Genomic DNA, 25083 nt, shown 5'->3' on the forward strand with positions numbered 1-25083 from the left:
AAAAGTCAGTGCACAGCTGAAATCTGTTATGTTAGAAAGCACACACCAAGCCAGTAATCTTGGAGTAGTGATTGATTCAGACTTGAATTTCCAAAAACACATTAAATCAATTACCAAGTCAGCCTACTTCCACCTTAAAAACATTTCAAGAATTAAAGGGCTATTGTCTTAGCAGGATTTAGAAAAACTTGTCCATGTGTTTGTTTTTAGTAGACTTGACTACTGTAACAATGTCCTTGCTGGCCTTCCTAAAAAAATCAATCAGACAGCTTCAGCTAATTCAGAACGATGCTCGAGTCCTCACTAGGACCAAAAAAGTGGATCACATCACCCCAGTTCTGAGGTCTTTACACTGGCTTCCTGTCAACCAAAGAATAGATTTTAAAATATTGATGTTGGTCTATAAAGCCCTAAATAGTTTAGGACCAAAGTACATCTCTGACCTGCTGATCCCTTATGAACCAGTCAGAGCTCTCAGGTCGTCTGGGACTGGGCTATTGAAAGTCCCCAGAGTAAGGACTAGACAGGGAGAGGCAGCCTTCAGTTTTAATGCACCCAATCTCTGGAATAAACTTCCAGTGGACTTGAGGTCTGCTTCAACACTTGGCTCGTTTAAATCAGGTCTGAAGACTTTCCTGTTTCCGTTTTAACCTGTAATTTTTATTTTTTTAAATGTTTTAATTATTTTATGTTTTATTTCTATTCATGTGTTTTTTTAATGTGTGCTCTATACTTGATGTATTTTGTTCTTGCTTCTGTAAAGTACCTTGAATGGCCTTGTGTCCGAAATGTGCTTTAGAAATAAACTTGCCTTGCCTTGCTTTGCCTTGAAAACAATATTAACAAAACGCGGCAATACAACAAACCTGAATCTTCACCTAAAACACGATCACCCGATGCAGTTTTCCCAGCTTGGGAAAAAACGTACAGATGGGAAGTCTCCGTCTTCCCAACAGTCCACAATCACTGGGGCGTTTAGTCGGCAAACAAAGTACAAACAGGACAGTGCAAGATGGTGCGCGCTCACTGACTGTGTAGTTCGCTTCATCGCTAGAGAGATGATGCCCTTTATTATTGTGGAAAAGCCTGCATTTCGACGAATGCTGCAAACATTTGACAGCCAGTACGAATTGCCTGGGAGAACATACATGTCACAAACGGCAATTCCACAACTGTACAACAGTGTAAAAGACAGTATACTAAAGGAGATCAAAGACATCCCATTTTACTCTGCCACTACAGATATGTGGTCAAGTACAAATATGACCCCCTATATGACCTTGACCAGGAAGGCACAAAGTGAGGCTAATCTCCCCCAACACAGTCTAATACTGGTGAGTGATGTTTAATTCATTGCTAGTTTAATTTAATGCATCTAATGCATACAATGACACTAAGTTTATGGTACAGTGTATGACCACATGAATGTACTGACTGAGTGAATGAGACCATGAGAATGTATTATTTATTGACTATGTATTACTCTACTTTTTTAATGAGTCCAGTTGTTAGTGCAGTGCATTGAATTCCGTTGTATAATGTATTACTGTGCAATAAATATATATTCTATTGTTTAATTTGCAACACAATATATTTAAAGAGTTGTTATTCTTATTTTATAGTAGCCTCTAGACCTGGAGAATAACCTGGAGAATCTAATTGAGACTGTAGTCGTATGCACTGGCATAAAAAAACAATATAACATACAAATTAATTATGATAAATAATGGAAATGTAAAAAGTAGTATTTGTTTAAGAATGTTGATTTAGACTAACTAATGAACAAGAACAATATTATCTTTCCCACAAGATGTTGTCACACGATGGGGCACTAAGCAGAAGATGGTACAGAGGGTGCTCGAGCAACTCCCAGCCATAAGGAGTGTCCTGGTTCAAGACCGTAAACATAGCCACCTCAATCCAACCTGGCAAGATATGTCTGTGTTGGAGTCCATCAATGCAGCAATGAAACCACTAGCTGACTTCACAGACGTCCTCTCAGGGGGAAAATACGTCACAGTGTCCTCAGTTAAACCTGTGCTGGAACTGATAAAAGACGACCTTCTCTCTCCAGGCCCCGATGACACTGCACTGACAGCCAGCATTAAACAAAACATGTGCAGGGTCCTGACTGAAAAATACAAATCACTTGCAATCCAAGTCCTCCTGAGAAAAGCCACCATCTTGGATCCAAGGTGTCGTGGCAGCATGGAGGAGGCACAGGCATTGGATGATGTCAAACAACAGCTTGTCCAAGAGCTACTGGACATAAAAGGGGCAGAAGAAAGTGGAGAAGGTGCCAGTGGTGAGAGCTGCAGCAAAGCTTCTGGAGGAAACGTGGATGAACCTACTGCTACCACACCCACCAAGAAGATGAAGCTGAGTGACCTTCTTCAAAACAGAAGAGCTCATCTCACAAGTCAGACCCAGGCTTCCTTTCCAAAAAGAGTGCAGGCTGATACAGAGCTGACCAAATTCCTCCAAGAAGATGCACTTGAAGCAGCTTGTGATCCCTTGATGTGGTGGGATGACAATCAAAGAAAATATCCTTTGATGGCCAAGTTGGTCCAAAAATACATGTGCATTTGTACAACAAGCAACAGCTCAGAGAGAATGTTTAGCACAGCTGGCAACATTGTTACTCCTGAGAGATCCTGCCTTAAGCCACACAAAGTCAACATGTTGGTATTTCTTGCTCGGAATCTGCAAGACTAAAGTAGCTACAGATTTGCATATGACTTGTTGAGGCATCTGCTTTCAGTCATGTTTTTTGTTGTTAGTTTGCACTTTTTTTGCACAAAGGTCCTAACTGTCAGTTTTGCCAGTATGTCTGAGCCTAATGTTTATTATTTTTTGAAGTGCAATCTTGTTTACATCCTTTTTATTTAGTGTTTCAATTGTATTTATTGTTTTTGGTTGTGTTTGGTTTTTATTCAAGAGCATTTTTGGTTAAAATAGACTGAGTCTAGTGTATATTTTGTGTTGTTGGGTGTGAGGGTGGGATGTGGGTGGGGTATGTTCGGGAAAAAAAGGGGAAACAATGTGTACTCATTGTGCTACAGTTTCTTTGTTACTAACATTTAATAAAAAAACCTTTGAAAGAAAATAGACTGAGTCAATTGTATTTATTGTTTTTGGATGTTTTGTTAATTGATTCTGGATATTTTAAATGTCTTCCAGATGTCCAGGTCCAGTGTTCTTTAAAAATAAAAGTGTATTGATCTTCGGAAGGGTGTACTTGCATTATTATGCCATTATCATTATACAAGTTGAAAATGGTGTCAAAACGGCAATATTATCGCTTATCGCAATAATTTCTGGGGCAATTAATCGCACAGAAAACATTTTTATCGTGACAAGCCTACGTCTATCACAGGTATATGTTTATGCAGACACTAAAGTAGCTTTTTGGCAGGTGGGAATAATAAAACCCATTAAAAGTTGGAAAGCCCAGGCTGCATACTTGTTAAAAGCGAATGTCATAAATCCCTGCCATCATGCATATATGTTTAAAAAATGAGTCGCTGGGCACTTGTTTAAATGGACTTGTATTAGGTTGTCATCGGCTCGCATTGAGCATATTTTATAATGCTGTTGTCAAGTTGGTGCTTGGTATTCAGTCGGTATTCAGTCATTGTCTATGTGACCTTATATTGGATTTTTTTAAGGGATGTAAAGAAAACTGGTAAAATGTGCATGAAATTACATTCTGTTCCTCACATTTTCTGTTTGCTGAGAACACTCTGTCTGATATGTGCAGTAGCTGTCAGCAGGAATTAGGGCTTTGTTGAGGAAAAAGCTGGAGTTTAAGCGGAGAGTGCCGCTCTCATTTCTTTTTAGTTCGACTTTGAATGCCCCGCAGGGTTAAGAGCTTTTTCTGTTTCTGTTTTTTTTCTGTTCGAGCCAGCTTTATTAGTGCTTCAGTGTTGTCAATAGTTGGTCTCATATTGCAATGCCATTTGACAGGATAATGAAACAAAACACAAGCGTATAAAGAAAACTTGTGGAGACTGGCTGGGCCTAAATTATAGCATAATAATAAAGTATTTTCCAACGTACTGTATACATTTTGCCGCTTTTCGAAATGTTCTGTTTTTTCTTTTCCTTTTTCACAAAGACACAAAAAGGGAAGTGTGAGTCCAAACTTTTTTCTGTAGCCTCCTGAGACCCATAGAGTTAAGCCCTGACCATCTGCCGGTTTGGTTGCAGTGATATCTTGCACTTGGAAAAGCCTACCTAACAGGCTATAACACCGGATCTTCCAAAAAGCCCAGTCTGCTCTTGTTGTTCCAGAATGTAACTGCAAGTTAGATGCAGGGGAAACCTGGGGATCTGCTAATCACAGGTGGAGTTAGTGCTAAATAGGTTGGTAATGGGGGGGTGGCTTTTCCCCTTATGACATCATAAGTGGAGATAAATCATACTGGGGCTTTTGAACACAAGTTTTCCCTAAAGGCGTAGGTGAATAAATTGAGACGGTTATTTTTACTCTCAGTGTCTACTCTAGACACACCCAGGACCCTTATTAGTGTTGACAAACCATGAAACAGTGCGTTTAGCATAATAGCTGACCTTTAAAAGAATTAAGGCGAGACACCCCAGGTGAATAGGGATTTTTTTTTAACTTATAGATATCATCATGAAACTTTGCCAGTTGATTACTGACACAAACACAATAATTTTTTGTATTACATGTTTTTCTTTAATATTTTATTAAATATGCAAATATGGCAATATTTAACCAATTATGCGTAAATTTGGGTCATTTTTCGAGAAAGATTTTGAGATGTTGGATAAAGCCAGAGTTAAAATCTCTATTTTATTTTAACCACATATTAGTTTCTAAAGTTTTTACAGAACAGATTTTGGATACAGCCTTTTTTCATTTAATAAATCAAAAAAGACTATGTACATGTCTTAGAAATGCATTTTCGGCATGTTTTTAGGAGGAAAATGTATCATAAATCAGACAATTAACAATATATTAACAAATCCTTCTGTAAAAACCTTTAAAATAGTGCTATGAATGATCATAGAAAGTTTGGTTGATGTCAGTGGTCTAGAAGTTGAGATATCTTTCGCAGAGTATTGGAAAAAGCTCATTTTGAGAAAACGGCCGTTAAAGATAAAAACGTGAATTCTGCTGATAATAGCTAGAGTAATTTATTGAATTAGGCCCTACACCCTTCAATGCCATATAGGCCTACCACTGCTTAACATATATAAACCATAGCATAGTAACATTTACATCCACATGCTAATTTAAACGTGGTTAATTCATTATTAGCCACTGTCTGTCAACCTGCTCCTGTCGGCACAGACGCTCTCTCTCCCCACCATCTCCCCTCTGATCGTCTGACAGTCTGTGTCTCTCCAACGTGATCGGCGTGATTTACATGTCTTTAACACTTCTCCCCTTCAAATGGCGATCATGTAATGTCCGTAGCCAATTGATTAAGTATTTTTTTTGTCTTGGTTTGGCATATTTTCGACGTTTTTCCCATTTTATTTTGTGATTTTCGAGCTACCCGGGGCTAGCATCACGTGATGCCTTTTAGCGAATCACATCGTCAGAAATGTGCATTAGCCAATGAGGTCGCTTTCCTAGCATTGAATCCCTCCTCACACTTTCACGATTGGTTACTGATACAAAGGAAATGACCATATTTGGATCAGATAACGTTGTTCTTGAGATTCAGAGCTTTCCAACAGTACCATGGTTATTATGATTCATACAGCGGTCGCGGTGCTGTATGTTACGTTAGAATGCTCACTTTTGACGAATTTAGGAGCAAAATACAGACGCAAGCAGTCAAAGTTTAGTAAAATAAACACCTAAAACGTATATTTTGGACATTTTATCCATACTAGTATGAAAGAAGACATGTTATGGAAGCTAAATAGACACAAATCTCAAAATTGACCAGTGCTTAAAAAAACGATGTTTTTGCCTGCCGTGTCTCGCCTTAACAGATTTATGTCGATGCTATTTAGAAATGAGCTAGATGAAAGTGATTTTGTGAACAATCCCAGCTCAACACCAAAAAAACAATGAGGGATATATAATCAGTGCTAAGCTCAACACGCTAGGCTAACTAGCCTCTCCTCAGAGGAAGCTTGGTGGTCACCCACTTTGTAAAGTGGATTGCTCCAGCCAGTCTCCTAGCAACGCCTGGCCTAAAATGTCAGTGTGGCATGGCAAACACACACCTAGAGGCAGCAGACCTTAGGGGTATACGCTCTCCTCATCGCCTCACACATACAGTTACATATTATTGACTATTTTTAGTCTCCTCAGTGGAGCAGAAGTACTGGTGGTCACATGCTACGAGTAGCCTAACTCTCCATACTTGTCACATTTTGCTTACCTCGATACAAAACACTTTTCACCTTAAACAAGTGTGAAAACTTTTATGCAGCGCTTGCCTTTTTTTATTCACACATTGACAATGTATTTACAGATGGATATACACTTACAGATCCAAGCAGTTGTGGAACTGTGAATTAGAATGGTTTAAAGTGAGAAAGCTAATTTGTGACAAAAAATATCCTCAAAGGACACTTTTTAAACCATTCCTTCAGCAAAATCCACCAATCTATAGATCACACTATAACATGAAAATATGTACCTTGCTGCCATTTGTGGCCAGCTGTCAACATGAGTCATTTACCGGTAAATAGAAAAACACTTGAGGATTTAACAAGCCAAGTCAGTGATACATGGGGCCAAGGCTAAGTAAAGCCTGCTAATTAACTTGCTCTTAGTGTTTTGAGTCGCTAGGTAGTATTCATGAGATAAATCTAATTTATAATAAGATATTGTGTACTTTTCCTCTTTTTTTTTACTAGATATAATTTCACTAAGCCGGTTCCTGCCTTGTAGGCATTTGATTGTTGTTAGAGGGAATTGTCCTTAGGGCTGCAACTAATCTCCTGGGGAGGTTCTTATTATAAATTATGTTCATTAGATATTAAAATGAAGTGTGTGGCTTTGCTTTGACGGGCCGCACCAAACTGCTTAAGCTTTTCAACTTTGTCTCGAACGCACCCAGCGATGCATGGCTGAGCCTAGGCAGACAAAACGATGCCAAAGCCTTTTTTAAATTAAATCGCAGAGTTGGATCTCTGTTCCGTTGTTATACACCACAAGGAAAGCAGGATGAGACAAACATCACGGTGATGTTGTTTACGGCTCTTCTCCTATCAGCCACCCAACACACACACACACACACACACACACACACACACACACACACACACACACACACACACACACACACACACACACACACACACACACACACACACACACACACACACACACACACACACACACACACAGGTTGTGTATTACTCATATTGTGGGGACATAACATAGACTTACATTATTTTCCTGGAGACTTGCCCTATTTAACAACTACTTGCCTTACCCTAACCTAGGTTAGGGTCTACCCTTACCTAAAAGCAAGTCTTCACCCTAAAATGTCTTTATGAGGTCGTGGGGACTTCCATTTTGTCCACAAAACGAAGGTATTTCCCCGCAATATCACTGTGTAAACAGAAAAATGGCCCCACAAAATGAGTAAAACACGCCCACATAGACACACACACACACACACACCTGCAGCACCATTACCTGGAGGAACACATCAACAGATGCTCCAACAGCATGTTTTCTCTTTGTGGAAATGTCAGTGATGTGTGTTAAGGTGAGAAGAAAAAATAAACTCTCTCCCCACAAGGCCGGCCCCCTTTCCCTTAAGCTGTGTCTCCTTTGCCTTTAGTGAAAAAGGATAAGGGGTAAAAACACTGAAGCTCTTCAGGCTCATATGCTTTCTCCCTGGCGTCCCTGACGTGTTTATCAAGGTGCTGTCGTGGAGCAGAAAACTCCCAAATCAATAAAGCAATTAGTACATCCCAGCCCGCTGACTCTCACCAGGGGAAGATTTATTGGTCAAGACAGGCCGTTCGGTGGCACACAGGGACCTCATCATTTCTCTTTGCAGCTGGCTGGAAGGCGAGATACCAGGGCACATAGGCAAGTCATCTGAGTAGGGAGGATGGAATATGGGTCAATATCCCTGTAGGGTGCCTTTTGGTGTCCCATGCACAAACTAGTGAATTACTGTCTTAATTTAACTTAAAAATAATATGAAAGAGGTTTATTGTACTGGACAATGGTTTTCTATCCTTGACAAAACATTATTTGGCTCTTCAGATACATATTTTTGATATTATTCAGTTTTGTAAAAGAGGATATGTGCTATTTTCCCTTGTCCCTCGCAGTGTACATTAATTTACAATTCAAGTAAAATGTGGTCTAATCATACAAATTATATTTTTTTTTCATACAATTATATACAATAGAAATAATATTCAACTAAGGTGTATTTATAATTTGAACACACATTTCTAATTTTAATTTATTTAAAAAAAAGAAGATGTTTGTTTGTGTCCCTTAAAAATTGTCCACCCTGTCATGTTGGAGAATCCGTACAATTAAGAAAAGGTCATCCACTCCAGGAACACCACAACACCAGTGATTAATGCATTTCATTGATGGGGAATGTAAAAGGCTGAGTTTAGTGTTTAGATTACTTTCCTACATACACATTTTCTTTGTAAAAGTTTGCTTACAGGTTTGTCCGAAGCTTAACATGTCCACCCTGTCGGCATGAAATACACCATAACTGTTGATAATTCAATAGTTTAAAAATGTGTATGTTTAACTATAGACATTTCTCTTCAACAACCATACAAGCCAGTTATACAATCTTAGTTAGTTATTAGCTTACATGCAAATGTAAGATCAAAATGTCCACCCTGTCATCATCCTCAATTGTCCACCCTGTCATGTCTTGCATTGGGTAAAGTGGCGACAGGGTGGACATTCCCATGACAGGGTGGACATTTCAATCATTTTAAATGGGAATTGTAAATGATGATACATGCAAGACAATTGTGTGGACACAAACACAGATACAAGCTAGGTCATTATTCTATATTATTGCTAATTCCTGGTTGGATCTCACTGTATCATTGCCTTTATCATTTGGTCACATTGAATTATTGCAATTTGCACAAATTGCTCGCAGTCATGTGATTGTCCACCCTGTCATCTTGACATTTTTAGATTAAAAATCAGTCATACTGTAAAATATAATAATATTTAATCTAGTGTATAACAGCTAAGTGAGGGATGGGATAATGTGCACAAAAAAAACTCAACAAAATATCACATTTACTTTCCAAATCAAAGAAATCCATGTGCGACTTGTGTGTGTTTCTTTGAAAACGAAGGGATCACATACATTAAAAAAATAATAATTATAATATGAAATCAAACAAAGTCCTTGTTTAGGAAAGGGACATCATACCTTTTATAAAATGTAGTTTTCATCTTAAAATTCAAATAAAAAACATGTTTAGCAGTAAGGTACGATTCCACGACAGGGTGGACATATCTTACACTCATTCCTCTGAAAACAGGTCATAATTAACTAGAAATAGGAGTGGGAGCTCCGTAAATATATATTTACACAACTTCAGAGTCCACTATTTATGATAAACCATAAAGGATATGGAAATTTAGGACTAACATTTTCAAGTATTGTGAGGGTGGAAAGGCACCCTACAGCGATATTGACCCATATGTTCCCATAGAGAGAGAGGCCTGACCTTTACCACTGCTCTTGGAAGCTATATGCTACCGGAATAGCAGCTCATTCTTAATCAATAGTGACTGGGTTGATATCCTACTATGCCTTTGAGTACATTTTGCCAAAGTTTGCCACAGGAACAACTTTTTGTATTTTTACAAATGTTTTCTTTATTTTAATTGTGTTGTCTGTCTGTCTGTCTGTCTGTCTGTCTATCGATTTAATATAATTAAATTAACTTTATTGGCATGAATACAAAAAAGACAATATTACCAAAGCATCACTCACAATGTATACATGCAAAGCTAGCTATTTATATACCTATCTATCTATAGATAGCTGGGAAACTGTGTGGTCAATTTTTTCTAGTGGACAACCATGGTACTGCACCAATAACCAAAAAAAAGAGGCAACGTGTCCATGCAGAAAGATAATGTGTCCATGCAGAAAGAGTTGGTTGTAATAATTGGTGTCCATTACAAACTAAACAAAAAACTATCCTCAGTGACACGAGGCCAGCACTATAGTTAGCACCCCTGAACTGTTCCACACTTTTCAACATGTCATAAATAAATGCAAATTTAAATGTAGGATTGTACCAAATAAAAACTAATCACAATGAGCCTTAATATAAGCTGCACCATCATTCTGCAGTCTCAATCCATCTAAACCTGACGCGCTTTCAGTATGCTTTTTTGTTACATCCATCATGGAGTAAATGTACACCATTTGTCACTGTATCGACATGAACTCCATGTACTCTATATATTTGAACAAAGTTCGTCTCTCATTTCAACGAGAGGTAAAAATCATGTGTCCTCATCTGACCCTGAGGTTTGGTCTTGATGCACTTTGGGTGTGTCAGAGAAGTGAACATTTTCTGAGGTGTATTCTCATAACTGCATAAATAAACTTTCCCCATAGGCAAATTTGATCCCTGAAACACTGTTCGAAGTAAGAAAGCCTTGTTTAAAGTTACTTTTCCACTGTTGTTCACAGCAGCAAGGCCCACAATATCATTCTAATCATTCCAAATTAGCAGATGGTCTTTGGTTGCCAGACGATGACGCAGCGCACCTGAGGATTAACTATTGGATGGTGAATTAATATGAAATACGTACGCCTCCTGTGAGAAATCCCATGCCAACTCTGTACTAACACTGAGTCGGGCATCTCTAATTAAGCCTTGCTGAATAAATAACATGTGTTTATGGCTGGCCCCAGACCAGCAGTGCCCATCTGACCTTTCATTCGTTTCGGCGCTGTGGTTGCCGTCTCACGGGTCCCTCTTGTATTTCAATATCACAGGACTCCTCTGTATTTGGCTGCTTTGTTATCAGTCCCCGCTTGTGTTAACCCAGTCCTGAAGTCCACTGCACTCATCTGTTCATTAGTGGAACAAGTACAAGGCACCCCTATGGCAGATTCCTTCTCCACAGTGAAATCTGTCTCTTCTGAAATGGGACTCATTCGCCATTGTTTTATAAGCCTATAACGGTTCAGTGTCCCCATCCCTGGCTGCTTGTTTGTTTGTTTTTCAGTTTGGGAGCTGGACTTGAAAGCTGCCAGGGCTTTTTCACACTACGTTCCCATTTTCTATACCCAGGGAAAGGATATACTAGCTGGCTGTCCTGCCTGTGAGCGGGCACAGAGGACATCCACTGACGAAGGCCGCTGAAAATCTGCTGCAGTGTATAAAGCCATGATTCACTCCCTCCTCCGCAGCTTTGCTCTGAAGCACAAACACACCAAAAGCCTCAACCTTGGCACTGTGGCCCGTAATCTTTCTACATTTCAAAACATTTGGCATCCAGCAGCAGCTGCCTGTCTGTCTCATGTTTTAGCTGTTGGACACGAACCAGCTTTGGACGAGGTCAGGGCAGAATGTTTTCACACTATGCAGTAGGAGCAGTGGAAATGGAATAAAGTTATTGTTGCCGCTACAGTGTCTGCACCGGTTTTTGTCCGTTAGTGCCAATCACAAAAACATAATAACACAGATTCATTAGACAATTTGTGTTGGATCTGTTCTCCACCCATAAACCCACCGTCATTAACTCCATTATACTCTTAAGTGGCCTGTGGGAACAGCAAACAGGGAAGTGGACTCACACAACTCCCCATCAAGTCTCTCTGACTCACGTGTTGAAGGAGTCTGCAGGGAAAAGCTATTGAACAGAGCTCTTTGCATCAATTCAGCATCGGTTTCTCTTGTGAGTCAACAGCTTTATCTCTCTTTGTTTGTACTCCTCAGATTGATCACAATGTAAATAAGGCGTACCCTCATTTTTCACTTAGCCTCTTTTTCGCATTGGTCAAAAACCACCTCAAGCTAAAAAAAATTAAAAAAATTACTAATTAGAGGATTTTCATTTCCAAATGTTGGCATTTCCATCACCCTTTTCTGCTGTGATTTTTCAAATAGTGCATACAAGTCGGGGGATGGAACTCAAGCTATAGTTTATCCATGTCATTAACACCACATTCTGTTCGGTTTAGCTCTACATTATGGTTTGATCTGTAATATAAGGGTGTTTTTACATTGACCAACCCTACCAGTGAACCTTTAAATTAGGATCCACTTCACTGTGTGCCATCTGGGGGCAGAGAGAAGTAAGAGGGAAGTCACACTGTCTATAGTTCTGTCATGTTTCCTCCCTCTGTAGCTGCTCCCCATGAATCATAATGAAACAGTGCCTGCATGTACTCTACTGTTTCTTGAATCACTGTTGTTCTTTGTTGAGACTCATTTGTGTGTCTTTATGTGTCTCTATCAATAGTGTAGAAATTGAGCCTTATTCAGAGCCATGACAGATATTATGTTCATACTCAGGTTCAAAATTGTAATTTAGGGTGTGTTTTTTATGGGGTAGTGTCCAAAATAACTTTATATTTCTCACAGTGCCATTGCTGAATCAGGGTTATCTGGGGATGTGCTTATCACAGGTGGAGGAGACCTTTGTTGGGTTGGTAATGAGACGACCTTGCTTCTGACTGGGGTTTTTGAACACAGGTTTTCACAAAGGTGGAGGTGGAGAAAAAGAGAGGGTTGTTTTTTCTAATACTTTGGGAGTCGATAGACATAGCAATGATCCAAATTAATGTTGAAAATCTATGAAAAGGTGCATTTTGCATTGAAGGTGACCTCATTTTTAAGTTGCAGGCCATGAAAACTAAAAACTAAAACTGCTGAGTCAAGTGACACATCTCTGTTGGCAGTGTTGTGCCTGAACGCGTTCAATGAACGATCATTCATGAACTCGTTCATATTGGGGGCGAACGTGAACTGAACGGAGTGTTTTTTGCTCGATGAACGTTATTGGGAACGTGTTCATTCTGGCGTTTGTGAACGGCGCTCAGTTCGTCGTTCAATAGAGTGGCAGACTTCCATAGAAAACCCCGCTAAAACACAGAGTAACAGGCCTTAATATGTAGCGAAAACACCCAAGCTGGCAACACCATCCACAGAGTCGCACCGCCGCATGCGTCATCAAAATTCTCAATGTTTTTTTTTTGTGCCCCCAACGGAGCTTAAGGCAAATCTGCCTGGCCAGCCTTGTGCCCATGCCCTAACTATCCCTAACCGCGGGGGAATCAGAGCGATGCACAAGGTGACGTAAGCCCCGTTCGTTTAGCAAACAGCTGTTAAACTGTTAAATTAAACGTTTGCCGTGGTCGGTCGGCAAAACAGAACATTCCACTTACTTGCTAATGAAAGATTTGAGTGCCGTCTTCCAAATCGTAAAGGGTCGAGGCCAAAGCAGTCTCAAACTCAAACAACATATCTGCAGCCATCTTTGATGTTTACTATCACGGCTTCGACGTCGCATGCACGTCACTGTCGTCATCCGGTTACGTCCTCCCCAGAGTACCATACAAAGGGTTCTGGCCCGCCCATATTAGATAGAACCAATTGAAATGTGAGCCCAGATTTCTGGTCTTTTTGAAAAAGCTTCAACGGAGAGTTTCCAGACCAACAGGCGCAGCAAATTTAATTTGCCAGCGCCTAGTGGCAGGTCTGGGAATGCCAGGCTAGACTGAAATGGAATTTGATGTGAATTTTTTCCAGGTTTGGAAAAGTATTCAAATGGAAAAAACATTTGCACCTTAAAAAAAAGAACTATGAACTAGTTCATTTTTGAACTGTGAAATGTTGAATTATGAACAATGAACTGGACTAGTTCATTTTAAAGTGTGTGAACTGAACTTCGAACTAGTTCACATAGAAAGTGAACTTTCCCAACACTGTCTGGTTTCCTCGATTAAAACTACTCCTCACACATCACAGTTATTTGATCCAATATTTATATAAAACCAGAGACTAATACTGCTTTAACACTGTTATTGTGAGCATGTTAGCATGCTGACGTCTGCAATAAGCTAAATGTACTGCAGTGGCTCCTGTAAATACAGACCCTTAAAGCAGCTAGCATGACTGTAAACTTTGTCGCAGGTTATGTGCTTTCTGTTGCATCTTCATTTTATTAGCTGACTGCTTCGATCATGATACCGATAAACACTCTTTTAGCTTGCCTTGTAAACCATCCTCGGACTCACTGGGAAAGAGAAAGCTTACCACACTATAGGTTATGTCACACCTCGGTATGAGTGCAAGCCAACAGGGCAGCTACACCTCTCTGATGTCTTCAGCCACACACTGGCTGCCTGTAAATCCCACAAGGGGCCTTGCTGTATCATAAAATATAAACATCACAGAGTGGATGCTGGCCTCGGGGCTCTGCACTGACCGGACCAGTGCTGGAAACGGCACCAGGATGTGTTAAAAAATCAATAGTGTGACATAGTGTGCTAGCCTGGAGGTGTCAGCCCATCAGCCAGACTAGCCATCACTTGTCCTGGTGAGGAACTGAGCTCATTGCTCATCCTGTGAGGGGCGCTAACATGAAAACAGGACAGAACATTGAAGGAATAGTTTCATAATCTGGAAAGCACTCATTCATTCATTTTCTCCCCTTGGCCAGAAATTATGAGAACATCAATAACACTTTAATGTCTGCAGACATGCAGTAAATACAAAGCTACCACCAGTAGAAGGTTAGCTTAGCTTGACTTAGCACAGAAACTGGAAACAGGGGGAAACGGTTTGTGTTGATTTACGCCTACCGCCTTTCAGTACCTGTAAAGCTCAATCATGAATATGTAATATTCTTGTTTGTTTAAACTAGTTATTCTAGGGGCGCCCTTAGCTCAGTTGGTAGGGCGTCCAACCCCGGGCCGGGCCCATCAGCAGACCCGGGGTCGTTCTCTGCATGTCACTCCCATCTCTGCCCCATTTCACCCCTGTCTCTCTGCACTGTCAATAAAGCATAAAAATGCCAAAAAATATCTTAAAGGAAAAAAAATAGTTATTCTCAAATGGGGAAGCTAGGGATAGGCCTACTGCAGGGGTAGGCCTACATGAAAATTAAAAGTGGCCTGGCCAGAACAAGAAATGTGTAGTGTATTTCTCGCCTATGTTAAGATAAGCTAACAGAGTGCTAACTGTAAACTCCAAATTTATCATAAGAGTGGTCTCAGTCTCATCTTAAGCTCAGCAAGATAGCACAACAGTGCAACTAGTGCTTGCAAGAAAGGTTCTTTAGGTCTTCATTTGAATTACATTTCATTGTTGAAAATAGATTATACAGTATTCAGTATGCACAACACTGACCCAAAGATGGTTATTTAAACACCACCAGCATCTCTGTGAAAAATGAGTAAAATATCTGACATTCGACCCACAAGCCTGCATCCATGCATCAGGGTAGCATCAATTTGATGAAGTAGATATATTTATTCTATGCTTATACGTCCAATTAAGAAAACCAGGGCAGATTGTGTCATGCAGCAATGTTTCACGGAGCCAATGATTTCATGGCATGCTGCCAAAACAGAAAAGCTAAATGAGATTCCAAACTATTTTGAGATCCGTTTTAATTGGAAGCTAAAATGGACTGGAGGGGACCTGGTCTGCTCAGGTGCGAGGAAGCAGGTGAATAATATGTCTGGGATATTGTTCCTACACATTGCTGATTGAAAACTCCAGTGTGACTGAGGAGTGTGTGACACTACTGGCATAGAAAGCACTGCTTGGGTAGATTAGTGAGTCTTGGATGGCATTACTAGCTGCCAATGTGCTTGCCTGGTTTCCATTCAACTGTTGGTTTGAGGAATAAAGCAGAAAGTAGAAAAGGCAGATACAGAAACTGTGGAGCTACATAGTAATAATGACAACAGTTCAAAGATTGGAAGGACAGAATTATTTAATCATATATTATCTGAGATTCCTCAAGGCCCAGCAGGGACGTACCAGGATCCCCACAGTTCCGAGGTCAGTTTTTTTGTTTTGTTGTTTTGGGGCGTTTATTTATTTCCATATTTGGTCGTGTGTATAAAATACAGTTAAGTGAACAACACTGACTTGATATTTATAATACAACAATGATGTGTTAACTTAATCTGATTGATTAACCTCTAAACAAAACTAGTTATGTTATCCAGAAGAAGATAAATCTAGCCATATAACTGTGTATTTAAAAAGTATGCATTTTCAGTTTCAGGTTGGGTCGGGCTGGATTTTTTGGGCACTTATCTAAGCTCTAGACACAAGGGGATGAACTGAAGAGAGTGACACAAATACATTTCTTTACAAATAGTGTTTACTTAGTTCGCAAATAAATTACTCTTGGGGGCAATTTTCCATTCCCAAATCTGGACAGCAGCTCTCACAGCCATTTCATTGTGATCAGCCATCCCCCAAATTGACTGTGTCTGAAACACATCAGTGGCTGGGATTGTGAAAATTGGGGGCTTAAGCAGACCAAATGGCCATGCTATTACCACAGGGACTGTTTTGCTGTTGTCCCCACCAAAATGCACATCATCCCTATTTCCTGGTTCAAACACCTCTTTTCTGCTCGCAGGCCAGGAATCCAATTTAATGGATGTATTCACACCAACCTGTTGCCGGTGATGAGGGGGAAGAGGGGGCAGGCAGTGATGTAAGAAGCATGAGCCCTCTCCTCATTTAAATGAAGATCTAGAATTCCTGCACGTGGGTGGCCAACCAACAAAAAAAAGCATATCAACAGAATCCGCGGCTGGTGTGGAGGCAATTATTGTGGTAGTCACTAAAGCATTGAGCCCATAGATCTCATTAACAAGTCTGAAGCCCTCTTCTCTGAAAGCAACACCGCACAGTCCAGAGGGAGAAGAGGAAGGATGTTGATACTTTTAAATGATCGATGGGTTACACACCTAATCAAGACTAAGGAGTGGAGGTATGATAAAATACAGGCCAGTTACAGATTTTAAGTAGGTCAAAGTTATAATCCTCAAGATTGGACTATTTTATTGATTTTTTTTCTGCAATCAACATTCTGCCTTTTCCCAGTTGGACACACCCAAAGGACTGACAGGAATAATACATGCATGTACTATATAGGATGTAAAAGACAAAAGCTGGAGATGCACATTTTTCGTAATGATCTACAATGTTTCTTTGGTCTCCTCACTGAAATATCATCAATCTCATGACCCAATGGCAAACGTGATATTGTTGTGCTCAATGCCAACATTTGTAAATCATTGCATGAATTTCTGCGTGTTTTACAATGGGGCATCTGTCCTGATGAGGTGGCCTTCTCAACTAAAAGGTCACCAAATATGCCTATTTTTCAGCATTAATATGGGTCCCCGGTGTGACTAGAGACCCCCAACGTATGAGAAAAAACAAACCACTCCCCTTTTGTCCACCTCCACCTTTTTGAAAACCTGTGTTCAAAAATCCCTGTCAGATTATTATCCCTTTATGACATAATACGGGGAAAAGCCACACCCATTATTATCAATTTAACCAGGAACTACCTACTGTACATCTGGGATAACCACACAACCTGAAACCCCTGAATCTTACTGGCAGTTTGATTCAAACCGAACATTAGATTTAGGGATAATTTGAGCAGACTAGGCTTTTTGGAAGATCAGGCTTAAAGAGACAGGCTCTTAATGGAGCATTTCAGACAGAGGCTGAAAAGAGGAGATTGAGTAATTTAGAGAGTTTTTCATTTTGTAAATTTTTTGGGTGAAATTATGGGAAAAATTGGAAGTCTCCGTAACGTGAATAATTACATTTTATGGTGAAGTCTTGCTTTAAGGTAAGGGTAGACTTAGGTTTAGGTTAGGGTAAGGGTTCGGCAAGTAGTGGTTATGATTATGACAAGTCTCCAGGACATGAATGTTAGTCTTTGTGATGTCCTCGAAAGTGATGAAAACACAACTGTGTGTGTGTGTGTGTGTGTGTGTGTGTGTGTGTGTGTGTGTGTGTGTGTGTGTGTGTGTGTGTGTGTGTGTGTGTGTGTGTGTGTGTGTGTGTGTGTGTGTGTGTGTGTGTGTGTGTGTGTGTGTGTGTGTGTGTGTGTGTGTGTGTGTGTGTGTGTGTGTGTGTGTGTGCAATCATTGCCACAATGCCCAGCCAGTCCTTTCTTGTAACTCTGGTTAGATCAGGCCATGGGGAACAGGGCCATGTCACAACTGTGCATAAAGACACAATAATGATTCTGTCATTTCAGTGCTACAGACTGCAACAATTGGGATGATGATCATCGGAACTGACTATGCATAAAATACCACAAATTTCCCTCCTGTCTGCTCAAAACACCAGTGATCAGAAGTGACAGTGAGGCTTTTTAGAGGAACCTTGCAGGCGATTTCATACCAGTAAGGTTTGGAACAAAGTGGTGTGCCCCCCGAGGCAGATTCATGTTTGCTGAGTTCCTAGAATGTTGTTTGAAAGATAATGTTTGAGGAGATCTCTTTTTAAAGAGGACAATGCGGTTCATTACCAGTGGCGTGGCGTGGGGATTTTTTTTGAGGAAGCCAAGTGAGACAACACCTTTAATCCACATGTTTATTGGAAGGTGGGGGACAGAAAAGGGTAGGCTATGTCGCAGCTTGTATTTAATGTAACTACAAGAGCTATTATAGCGCCTGGTCACTTTACCAGGATTTACACACGCCTGTAATCTGTCCGACACCGCTCGTTCTCTCTCTCTCTCTCTCTCTCTCTCACACACACCTCCTAATTGTCTTATTAAATTAGAATTTTTATTATGAATGCAACCCCCACCCCGACCGGAATGCACAACTAGCCACTTAATGCCCAATACAGATTCAAATTCATTCACAATATAATTAGGGGACGTTTTAGGCTATTTTAAGTTTCACATTCACGTGAGACACGACTCACACAATCAGTTGTATGTGCTTGACATACACACATACTTTCTATACATCCTTTTCGTTTAAGAACTAGGCCAAATGTTCATTATACAACGCTACTTAAGACAACCCAGAACAACTTCAGTGGATACCAATGCAACTTAATCCAGGCAATCAAGGCACATTCAGCAATAAAATAAAACAAAACATAACATATAGCTACACGGACAGTTAAGGGAACAGTTAACCCGCGCCGGGAGAAGGTGTGTATTTTACTCACTATTTGTAGAGGAAGGCCATTAGCTGAAGATTGCCGCTACCAGCTAGCCAATCGGTGCGGACATAGTTCTCCTCCCTGAAAGTGCGATAAACTTTCTTTCTCTCCACACGCATTGGCCTGCCTTCAGATTTGATTTTTAATGGCTCCTCAATTGGCAGTTTGGTAAAATATTTTTTTACTAAATACTCAAAATCTCCACTCTCATAACTGTTCTTGCTAATATGATAACAATGCAAACATGCTAATCTCCCGCTATTGTTATTGTTGTTAAATTTCAGTGACGTTGATAATGATGCTTTGATTTGATTGGTGTGAAGCCAAGGGCCGAGTGGCTTCCCTTGGCACCCTCATGACACCCTCCTGACCAATCACAGGAAGGCAGTGTCAAGACAATAGCCTCACCTGATTGGTCAATCCTTCTTTCTTTTTTTCACTAAGGGATGCCAGCTCGGGCTGGCTTCCTCGTGGACATACAGTGTGCAGTATTGTGTTTAGCCGCGTCTTCAGAATGTAACTGTATAGGGGCGCTGTTTCGCGCATTGTGAAATGCTCAATGAGAGGAGAAAAATGGGGAAGAAATGTCAGCAACACAGCACCAAATAATTACCGAAACTGTCAATAAAAATGTTTTTATTGGATGACAACTACAGCCTAAAAAACAGGGAAGCCTGGCTTCCCTTGGCCTCCGGGAGAAAACGCCACTGTTCATTACCTAGAATTAACCATCACACATCTTTAATGGTCCTGATGCAAAAACATAACCTCATACAGTAGCTTTGGTTAAAGGTTCAGTAAGCGGAATGGTCAGTTTAGCTAACTTCCTGTCACTGACTGCAGTTAGCAGTCCCTTCCCTCGTCCCCACGTCACCACATTAATGCACTGCGGTCTTCAAGCAGCGAGTTATCTAGTATCAGTTATCATCTCAGATAAGTCAGTGTGATAAAACATGATAAAAACCATCAAAACAGACATTGGGAAGGATTTTTACCTGCTCTGCCAGTGTTAATTTCGTAGACTAAGACTATGACGAAAAATATTCGTCAACAAACCTTTTTCACGCACAAAAACTAAATAAAAACTAAATAAAAAGGCAGATATGATGAAGAAGACTGAGACAAATATAACTGACACTATAGTCTACGAATAGGAACAAGACGAAACTGTTAGGGCGGGACGAATGGAGAAGAGATCCAATCAATGCAAAGCAGCGAATGCAACCATGTGTCGGTGAAAATTGATGGGAGACCTCAACAGTGTGAGCGGGTGGAGAGAGCCGACGTCCAGAAAAACTCTGCGGTTTGATGGACAAAATGATAGTCAGGGATATCCTGCCCGTTAACGTTGTCCAGGGGAACTCGACGTCATTGTAAAAGAGGGTCACCCCTCAATTGATCTTTCGAGGTTAAATAAAGGAAAATGAAATGAACGGCTAAGTTCCGCGATCTGTTTGTAGTAGGCTGTCTCGAGCTTGAATACACAGAGCCATGTCCCCAAACTGACTGCGCAACTATATAGGAAATTAACTGTGAAACTCCCGCCTTCCTCCGTTAGTTTCTGTTTTCACCCGAGTAAGTTACAATCAACTCCGACGGATATAGCGTTCAATTAAAACCTCTATTTTTTATTTTCAAAAAGGCTTTGATGCAAAAGAAGTCCGAACACACACACTCAATTTTTTATAAATAATGCTTGTGCATGCTCCCCGCAAAAAGAAAAAAGATTGTGGAATCCAGTTGGTTCATAGACGGATCATGAGATAATGGGCCCCTGGGCAAAGGCTCTTAAAGCCCCCCCTCCCACATATCCAGTCAGGTACACTGATTTTATGTGAGATTATTACGAATTAAATAGAATACATGTTTTGTATTACAACTATTAAATCTGTGTCTGTATTGCATATTGAAACCTTAATACCATGCAATGAAGAAAAACACTTAGTCGACGAAGTCCGCTGTAGATTTAGTCAACTAAAATCTGCTTATATTTAGTAGACTAAGAATAAAATATTGTAGATTACTAGAATAGGACTAAGACTAAATCAGGGGTGGCCAACCAGTCAGAGACAAAGAGCCACATTTTTTACTGTGTTACTGCAAAGAGCCACATCGTACACACGGGTACACACAGTGGCGATTCCAGGAAATTTTGACTGGGGGTGGCCAAGGTGGGCCACAGAGTTAGAGTGGAGTGGCCATCGCACCCCTGAATGAATAGCATGTGATATGCTGTACAACCAATTCAAAGATGATTTATAATCCCAAATGCCCAAATCATGTTAGTATCCATTGTAATGTTTGTCAGAAAACTAAACCCCTGGAGGGGGGTCTGGGGGCATCCCCCCCCAGAAGATTTTTTTGTGTTTTTAACATGTAATCTAAGCATTCTGGTGCATTCTGGCGAAGATAATAAAGGAAAAAGTCAATATTTATTTCAGCTCAGATGAATAGTAAAATTAGCAAAACAGCATAACTTGCTAGCAGCCAGATGCCTAACAACTGCACAGAGGGACGGATGACCACTAGCTTTTGACCAAATATCTTGCTAAAAAAATAAACCTTTATTTATGAAAGTCTGCCCTTGCTAAGAACATGTTACACTCGCTAACTACAAACTTTAATTTTTTATTCAGATTTCAAAAATCTGCTGGGACACGTGTCTATACACATGCATGGGTGGCACGCATGTCACAAGCACACTTATGCTGTTTTCAAGACCTTTGCTGACCAGAGACCAGTTCTAGTGGCCACAGCCCTACCATTAATTTAGTAATTGAAAATTGTTTGTGTGATGAACTTGGCAACTACCTATCAAAAAAAGTTAAGAAAGAAAAAAAAATACATATCATCTCTGAACTAGGATACATATAAGGAAAAAAATGTAATTAAAAAAATAAAATTAAAATAAAAAATAACATTTGAACTGGGGGGGGGGCACTGGGGTGGCCAGTAAGATTTCAGGGGGGGGGCGTTTTTATTTTCGCGGGGAGCTTGCACATGCATGCACAAGCATTATTTATTAAAAAAAAAAAAAAAAAAAAACAGGGGGCCCCACACTAGGACTTGAAACGGGCCCCCAGATCGTTAAGGCCGCCCCTGTGATAATGACAGGACTGGACTCCTACAGTACTAAATACGACAGGCCAGTCATTTTCAACAATGAACATTGTGTGCACTGCCTCACACACAAACTCTCAGTTCAACCAAGTCCACAAACAAAAATATAACAATTTAAAATAGTGTTTTTCTCTTACTATGCATGTTGCTTTGTGGGACTTACTTTTAGCATGGAGAGAGCTGAAGTGGCGCCGAAGATTTGAAGCCTTGAAATGCGCAAATGACACCTGGCATATAAGGCAGAATGGCCTGCCATAACGTTCAACAAAAAATATGAACTCTCCCACTCTGTTTCGGAGCGAACTTGACACAAATAGTTTACTCACGGAAAACCTCCCTCCAAGCTGAGCGGGCAGTTTTATGTTGCGTCCGCAGTCCGCACCAAACGTTTGCGAACGTTATGTTGCGTCCTCAATTAAACATTTGCGAACAGGCATACACATAGGGCCTACACATTAATAAAATAAAAAATTTAATAATAGACAACATGTAAAACGAACGTAAGAGCCGCATGAAACGTTTGCGAACATGCACACACATAGGCCCACACAAAAAAAAGTATAAAAAATAAATAAATAAATAAATTATAATCACATAATTTGATATGAACTGAAGAGCCGCACGAAGCTGGGCAAAGAGCCACATGCGGCTCGCGAGCCGCGGGTTGGCCACCCCTGGACTAAATGGTGTGATATTCAAAAGACTAAGACTAAATCAGAATTTGCTGCCAAAATTAACACTGCTCTGCCATTGTAGGCGCATAAACATTCACCCCTTTCTGTCGCTCTGCGCGTGCACCGGCAGTGAGACAGGTGCCGGTTTGTAGCGTTCTCTTTTCTGATTGGATATCAGTTTTGGGATCCCCGAAAAGTTTATATGCCGATTACATGCAGAGCGGGTGACTGAGAGATCAGCTTTATGAAATGTGCACACTATGTAAGTGATCACAGTATGAATAAAGAGTGATTTAACACTTATATTAAAGCGGCAACGAGTAACTTTTAAATATCTTTTAAACAGCCTCATGTTTCCTCTCATAATCATAAATTACCTTTAACAGCAAACGAGACCATCAGTGCAAAGAAAGACGTTGTTATATAGTTTTTATTACTGCATTTGATCTGGTCATACACCCAGTCTGATTTTCGGTTCACGCGTGCATGCTCTATGGTCACATATCCGTCCGTATTGGTCACAGATTTCAGTGAGGCGCAGGAACGCGATTTGAGAAGCCTATCCCTCCAGGTGAGCCTTGTTTGAGACAGTTGTTTGTCGTCATAATGACCGATAACGGGGCTGAACCATAAAAGAAAAAAAAAGAAAATGCAATGAAGAAAAGCTAAAAGGGAGAGTGATAGTCGGGCGGGAGGGCGTTGCCAAGCAACGTATACACAATTTCACGCAGCGAAACTAGACTGCAGTGTTTACTCCTAAATGAATGAGCGGTAGCCTACTAAAACAAAGTTTACTTTGCCTCACCAGCATCATCAGATGACCATTATTCATCGGAAATAGTCATTACTTACAACATAAACACATTATCTCATTGTGATCCATACTAACTAACTGCCATCTCTCGTTCATTCGCTTTGTGTGAGGACACGGGGACTCGTTCAGCTCCTTGAGAGGTGACAATGCATCAACTCATTGCAATCAGGTGTGTTTAGCACTTACTGGCATTAGTTGATGCTGTGTCACTGTCACCCATAGACTCACGGAGCCGAAAAGAGGCCGGTGCTCTCACACTTTCAACACACGGACACGCACCATATTGCTTCCTGATTATTTGAATCTTGCACGCCTGCACGAGCTACAAAACAGCTTCACGACAGCTGGCGTCGTAATAATACTACCGCTTTTGTTCAAAGGTGTCGCCAACGTGCCGACTTACTCGTAGTAGCTTTAAAGGTTCATTAAGCGGAATGGTCAGTTTAGCTAACTTCCTGCAGTTTGCATTCCTCTCCCTTGTCCCTACGTCACCACATTAATGCACTGCGGTCTTCAAGCAGCGACTTATCTAGCATCATCTCATATAAGTAAGTGTGATGAAACTGTCACAACTTCAGCCCGTATTTAGTTTGTTTTCATATGTCTGTTTTCCTGGTTTCCTTTCTACTCATGTAATTTCAGACCCGGCCACTCCCTCCTGCTCTGCACTCCCTGTTAATTGCATTCACCTGGTCTGCCCATACTCACCTGCTCCCCATCAGCTAATCAGCCCCTCAGTATATATTCCACTCCATTCCCCTCAGTCAGTGCCATATTGTTTAGTGTGCTCCACAAACGCGCCAGCTTCCGGACATTATTGCTCTATCTTGATCTTGCCTGCTATTTGTGTTTTGACCTACATTCTGGACTTTGGACCTTCCTTTTGCCTGCCCCAACTGGACTTGTTTTGCCACGCTGTCTGTCTACCTGGTTTGTCATCCGTTTCCCATTAAAACTGTTATTAGAATTATTAAAAACCAAGTGTTTGAATAAAAGAATTTGAGTCAGGCTTCTTCAAAAGCAGAATGAATATTTACTTGTCACAGCATACAAGGGTCAAACAATCAATGCATCACAAGTCTTACATTGTTAAGCATACATGGATTGAGACAAAGATTGAACAGAAATAGCAGAGGTTATATGGTCCAAAAAATTGTGTAGGCGTATACACTCGGTTTGTGTGTCCAGCCCTTGTTTTGCTGGCGAAAGCAGAAATGTTTTTAATTAGGTAGATATTCCCAGAAATTCATCTCAGCACAGGTGTTATCCTTCATACAATGTCTGATAACAGAATATGGGAGTAATTTCTCCTCAACCACTGTG

The sequence above is a fragment of the Ammodytes marinus genome (assembly GCF_949987685.1).
Source record: "Ammodytes marinus genome assembly, chromosome: 15".
NCBI lineage: Eukaryota > Metazoa > Chordata > Actinopteri > Uranoscopiformes > Ammodytidae > Ammodytes > Ammodytes marinus.